This window comes from Rhyacophila brunnea, unplaced genomic scaffold (genome assembly GCF_057557595.1).
Source record: "Rhyacophila brunnea isolate RB1 unplaced genomic scaffold, BYU_Rbru_1.0 scaffold_5, whole genome shotgun sequence".
Lineage (NCBI taxonomy): Eukaryota > Metazoa > Arthropoda > Insecta > Trichoptera > Rhyacophilidae > Rhyacophila > Rhyacophila brunnea.
The window spans coordinates 31,725,718-31,732,355 of NW_028233170.1; the positions used below are offsets into that span (position 1 = coordinate 31,725,718).

Sequence of the window (6,638 nt, forward strand, 5' to 3'; positions counted from 1 at the left end):
CCTACCGCAACCTAATATTACTTTGCTTGTGATAATGGTGCATAAAAATGTATGAAAATTTCAAATTTTGAATTAACGATTATTGGATCGAAAAGCCGATGCGCTGACAAAATGGTATTTATTATAATTGTCTACATCAACGGTTCTCAAACTTTCGAAAATTTCCTGCGTGGTGGTCCCTTTAAAAATCGTTCGATGGCAAGGGTTTAATAAAAAAAAGAAAATCGTCGCATATAATCTATTTTGAGATTTTGTCTTGATAGTCCTAAGTAGTGTAGAAAAAGCCGTCCCACACTCATAGGTGATTGCGAATAGAATCAGCACTTTTAGAGCCATCTTTGCAACATCAGGATAGGACTATGCCATTTCAATCCAAAAATCACTACAACACGTTTCACGGAAAACATGTTTTGCACCCCAATCATTTATCAAACCAATAAGCTGTTTCTGAATTAAATTGTCCTCCGAAGCCAGATCACTAATGGAGACTACAAATGGGTTATTGATAAAACGATGGTATTTTTCAAATTCTCGTAGGTCAGGAAAATAGTAAGAAATTTCATGTTTCATCACCTCAAGGACATCGCCATCGACGTCAAGCTCATTTTCATCAACATGTGTTCAGCTGTGGAAATGGGGCAAAATCCTTATTCTCTAACTTTACAATCCATAGTTCGAGCTTCATTTTGAAAGCTGTCAATTTTTCGTAACAATGAGCAGTGATATCTTTTCCTTGCAGCACCAGGTTGATAGAATTCACAGATTCAAATATATCTACCAAAAATGACAGTGAAATAAGAAAACGAACATCGGAGAATTTTGCGTGCGTGTCTCGTTTGGTATCTTTCAAAAGGTGCTGAATTTCTTTATGTAGTATGAAAACTCTCACCAAAAGCCACCTCACATGTGTGTGCAACAAGAGTATTTGAAATTCGGAATCGCTTTCTTTGCATACTTAACTCAGAAAACAGACGGGAGTTAAGTGCGTTTGATTTAATGAAGTTTATTGCTGTAGTCACGTAGTCACATGGCTGAGAACATTTTTCAATTCGTCAGCAGGGTTTTCACCAGTAAGGCTTGGCGATGAATAGTACAGTGTGTACCAATAATATTTGGGGATTTTAGCTTATCCAAAGTTTGAAACCAAGCATTGCTTACAATACCCAAGAAATGTTATATTAATTATAAAAATATAAATAGTTGAATATGCGTTTGTTTTTCGCGGACCCAGTTTGAAAACCGCTGGTCTACATGAAATAAACTGTTTACGTAAAAAAAAATATAAAAGCTCATGGCCACCTCTGCGGCACAATTACCAAAAAGGGTATTTATTATAATTGTCTACGTGGAATAAACTGTTTTCATAAAAAAATAATTATAAAATCTCATGATGTACCTTACTATAAAATCTAGAGTAGTACTTATTATAGTTAGTACACAGTGACGTCCCGTGGGGTAGACAGATTGAGCGTCGCTTGGGGGCGGCAGTTACTCGAAGGGCGGCAAATCGACGATAATCATTTTGGTGTATATAAAAATAGCTAAAATTATTATTTTTACGCATTGTATTGTAGGCAGTAGCGCACCCATGGGGGGGCCAGGGGGCCTTCCCCCCCCCAAAATATGAAAATCATCAGAATGATTTTACACATTGAAATCGAAAGCTAATAAACTATACATTGGGCTTATACAAACAACACGGCGAAAAATGATTTGTAATTCTCCAGCACCCTTTTTAGTAAAATTTCTTAGATTTTCATTTCTAACACAAAAATTTCGAAACACTGATGTCAGGTTTTTTTAGAAACCCGTTCCCTAATGAAATTCTCGGTGTCCACCCGAATTCTGGAGTGGTATAGGTGATGGCTAGGGAGGGTTGACAGGGCTCTAGCCTGGGGGCCCGGGCTGTGGGGGGCCGGCGTGTCGGGTTGACCAGATAAGTGAGATAAACACACATCATAAATTATCTTTAATAGTAAAAAAAGTCGCCTGCGGCGCTATTACACTTCATGACTATGAACATTTTAAATTATATAATTGTCCAATATATTTTCAGATTATTATGTGTCGATACTCGACAGCTCCATTATCAAAGTAGATGTATTGAAAATCGCCAATAATTCACTGTATAAGTACCCTCAATTTGAACTAAAACACAATTTGAAAAACGTTAATGTAGTGTTTCACACTGTCTTTAATCTAAGCGGTGGATAGGGGGTCCGTCAAATACCCTAGCCCTAGTCAATAGAGCCAAATATCAACAGTACAACGATTGATATTTCTTTTGAGAGCCAAATTTCTTAAACTGAAATTATATGCGTAGGTAGTAAGTAGGTACACTGCTAATTTACTTAATAGACTTTAGTTAACGTTTTAAGTCCTAATTAAATTATAGGTAGGTACACTGAATAAAACTGAATATCATACGTAATAATGATCTTATTTATTAATAAAAATTAAATTGTAAGTCAGGTATCCATAAAATTGAATCATGGCAATGACTGACAAACTCAATGTGAATAATGGCCTTGCATCTCCTTGTAAAGTTTGGGTAAGTCAGGTTCGTATGTTGTTGATTTAATTTTAAGCACGATTCCAGGTTCTCATCAATAAATCGATTTCTCAATTTACTCTTGATTTCCTCTCTTGGAAATCTTGTTACTAACCACAAAACTTGCAATATTAACATTGTTGAAAGATTTTATTCAGTACCTAATTAAATACAGAACTTTATTTTTCTTGGCTCTTCTCCTCAGCTGCTTTCTTCCTTGCATCATCGACAGAATATTTAGCGCAAAATTACGAGTTTTTAGTTGTAGTATCTCTCTAAATTTGAATGCGCTAATTTTTCCCGACACATAAATAAAGGTCGGAAAGTCATTTAAGTTTTGAATAAACGCGAAGTCTCGGTCTATTCAACATTACATTTACGGTTATCCTCTTCCATTTTCTTTGCTTCTTATTTGTAGCCATGTCAAATATGGAAGAGAGCATCTGTGGCAGACCCGCACTCAAGGGGCCAAAGAGCCGCAGTTTGCCGACCACTGCCCTAGCCTGAGGGCCCGTTTCATGATGTGGGGGCCATGGTGTAGGTACACCGATTGCAATAGACAAAAGACCGATAAACGAGATATTAGGCTGTGTTGTATTGAGTAGGTTGTGTATAATTTAAAAGCAATAATACTTTTTTTGTCCATTTTCAATTAATATGTTGAAACCTCAATATTAAAAAACCAAAAATCTGCGATAAACATTCGGCGAAAAGAACGACTACACCTACTACGGTGGTGGTGTAAATCAAAAGAACATTTTTTTCGGTGGAATTCGGCATAAATATTAAAGCTCTCTAGACCAGTGTTCCCAAAACTTTCGACATCTGTGTACCCCTTCTATAATTTTCGTAACACTGAGTACTCCTCGTCAAAGAAAAATGCATATAAGTACTTTAATAACAATCAAAATATATTCCTTTTGTAGTACATAAACAAAATAATAATAAACGAAAAATAAAATTCATTCATAATAAAATATAAATAAAAGTTATATTATAAAAAATAACATTCATTATAAACCATGAGAAGGATGAAATTATTTATGTTGAAACGACAGATCATCATAATTTGGTTCCCTGGTTATTAATTTTAATCTGAGATGCGGCTCCACACCCAAAGGCTGTTCCTTTTTTTGACTTAATGTCTACAAATGCTGAAAAAGCAGCTTCACATACATATGAAGTTGAAAAAGGCATGTATTTCAGGAATTTCTCTGTTAAAACTGGATACACATGTTGCATTTGCAACCTAAATGATGTTTAAGTACACTCCTTATATTTATTTTGCAAGAATCCGTCTGAAGCTAATAATTCCAACAATTGCTTTTCTTCCGCATGCGATAAACCTTCTAGCATGGATGTTGTATTAATGCTTGTTGCACCAGGCGTAGCCATAACCCGGTGCAGCGCGTACCCCCACCAAACTCTTCCCGTATCCCAGGGGGTATGCGTACCACACTTTGGGAAACACTGCTCTAGACCAAGCGGGTAGCACAGCCGATATTATTTAAGTACTGTTTAAGTATACTAGATACACATGTCCAGCATGGTCGCTAGTCACTTCCAATCCGCCAGTCGCTGATGACACGCTCAACGGTTACCGCCACTATGCCTCCAATTTAATAAAAACTAGGAAAAACTGTACAAATATATCGCCGTGTATTGTGAAATTATGTAAAAATATTTATATGAAGAAGAAAAAGAGCATATGGGACTAATTTCCATTCTCCTCCTTCGGCCCCCCCTCAATAATAAATCCTAGGTGCGCCACTGATTGTAGGTACGTGATAGCATAGTAAAAATTCTGTGAAAATAATCAATCTGTGTATTGCTGAATGGTACAAACCAAATGTGTCAGAAATATCAAACAAATAAGACCTCAGCTCTGGTGATTTGGGTAAATGTCTAAATTATATTATGTTTTGTGTTTAAATTTAATTTTGTATGTTTTAGTGGTAACTACTTATATTTGTTGTTAGTAATGTATCCATACAACATATTTCTTAGATATTGGAGTCATGAAATGATGACAAAAAATACTGTATAAAAAATGGAGTGGCATTTTAGCGCTGCCTAGGTGCGGCATTTTGTCTAGGGACGTCACTGAATGTACAATTAAAGTTAAGTAAGTATCATCGCAAGATTCTGAAGCGGCGTTCAAGATAATATTATGATAAAAGTTATTACCACAATTCCTACAACGTTTGCAAAATATATACAATAATTACAATATAAAAAGAACTTTTTATATACCTACGACGTTTTTAAATTTTCTGTTGAATCATATAAATTTGACTAGCTAGCTTAAACGATCAAAAAAATTTGTACTTGATAGAAATAATACTGAAATGTCATTTTGATTTCCATAGTAACGCACGTATATATTAATAATTTAGTTGCTAGGACCCCAGACCCCTAGCAACCAATAATAGTGGATTGGATTACGGATTTCTTCCGAAATAACTTTTCATACAAAACAGAATTAACTGAAAATGAATTCAATTCTACTTAAAGATGGCTAAAAGCATTTAAAAAAATGCATTGGCATCGTGTTTTGATAACAGTGGCGCACACAGGATTTAATATTGGGGGATCCCAAGGAGGAGAATGTATGAATGAAGGAGGAGAGGCATACCAGAGGTAACCGCTGAGCGTGTCATCAGCGACTGGCGGATTGGAAGTGACCAACAGCGATCATGCTGGACATGTGCGCCTAGTATGCTAAAACATTACTCAACTATTATCGGCTGTGCTACCCGCTTGGTCTAGAGAGCTACAATATTTATGCAGCATTCCACTGTAAAAAATGTTCTTTTGATTTACACTACCACCGACTAGTGGGTGTAGTAGTTCTTTACGCCGAATGTTTATCGTCGATTTTTGGTTTGTTAATATTGAGGTTCAAAAATATTAGTTGAATATGGACAAAAAAAGTATTAGTGCATTTAACTTATACACAAACCTACTCAACACAACACAGCCTAATTTCTCGTTTATCGGTCTTTTATCTATTGCACTCGGTATACCTACACCATGGCCCCCACATCCTGAAACGGGCCCCCATGGTAGGATATTTGGCGGGCCCCCTACCTACCGCTAAGATTAAAGGCAGTGTGAAATACTACATTAACGTTTTTAAAATTGTTTTTTAGTTCAAATTAAGGGTAGTTACTTATACAGTAAATTATTGGCGATTTTTAATACATTTACTTTAATAATGGAGCTGTCAAGTATCGACACATAATACTCAGAAAAATATATTGCACAATTATATTATAATCTAAAATGTTCCTGGCCATGAAGTATAATAGCGCTGCAGGCGACTTTTACTATTAAAGCTAATTTATGATGTGTTTATCTCACTTATCTGGTTAACCCGACACGCCGGGCCCCCAGGCTAGAGCCCTGTCAGCCCTCCCCAGCCAAGACCTACACCACTCTGGAATTCGGGTGGACACTGAGATTTTTTTGACAGTTCCATTAGGATTGGGTTTCTAAAAAAACCCGACATTAGTGTTTCGAAATTTTTATGTTAGAAATTAAAATCATTTTTTTGCCGTGTTTTTATTTGTCCAAGCCTAAAAATTCAAATTGATTGTCGAAAACTGGCCGAAAAATAAACAAAAGAAACGAGCTGATCTCAACCAACGGTGCGAACAAATGAAATCTGTGCAGGAATTATGAATAAACACGTTTGCTAGAAATAAGAAAAACTTACTACACGGTATCCTTTTGCAATTTAATAAGTAATCCAGACAAGCACACTGCACAAACACGAAATATCACAACTAAATTATTATAATTCACCAGCGATCACTATTATTTTATAAAGTTTTGACGTACGAAATAAATCTCGCTCCTGCAATCAGCATGAATTGCACTGGCATGAAGTTTCTTCAAACGAAACAATAACAAAAGAGTCGTTACTTGATTGGTCAATAGTCATAATATTTTGAAACATTTGCGTTATCCTATTGGATAGAGAAATGCAATGACTTTTTGCGCATGCGCATCTTGTTAGCCGACAAATTCAAAATGTCAACTTTACTAGACCATCCGTTGAAAACAAGTAAAATATTTTCCCCAT

The 6,638-nt window shown here is 35.9% G+C and overlaps 1 protein-coding gene across 1 annotated transcript in view; it reads right to left on the reverse strand.

Annotated features, from left to right (window-relative positions):
- LOC147066309 (dynein axonemal heavy chain 7-like) overlaps positions 1–6,433 on the reverse strand; it is a 145,475-nt gene extending 139,042 nt beyond the window's left edge. Inside the window, exon 1 of the mRNA XM_085956032.1 lies at positions 6,270–6,433. The gene's annotated coding sequence lies outside the window, so the exon portion shown is untranslated. The remainder of the gene's footprint in view (positions 1–6,269) is intronic.
- Positions 6,434–6,638: the final 205 nt, after the last annotated feature.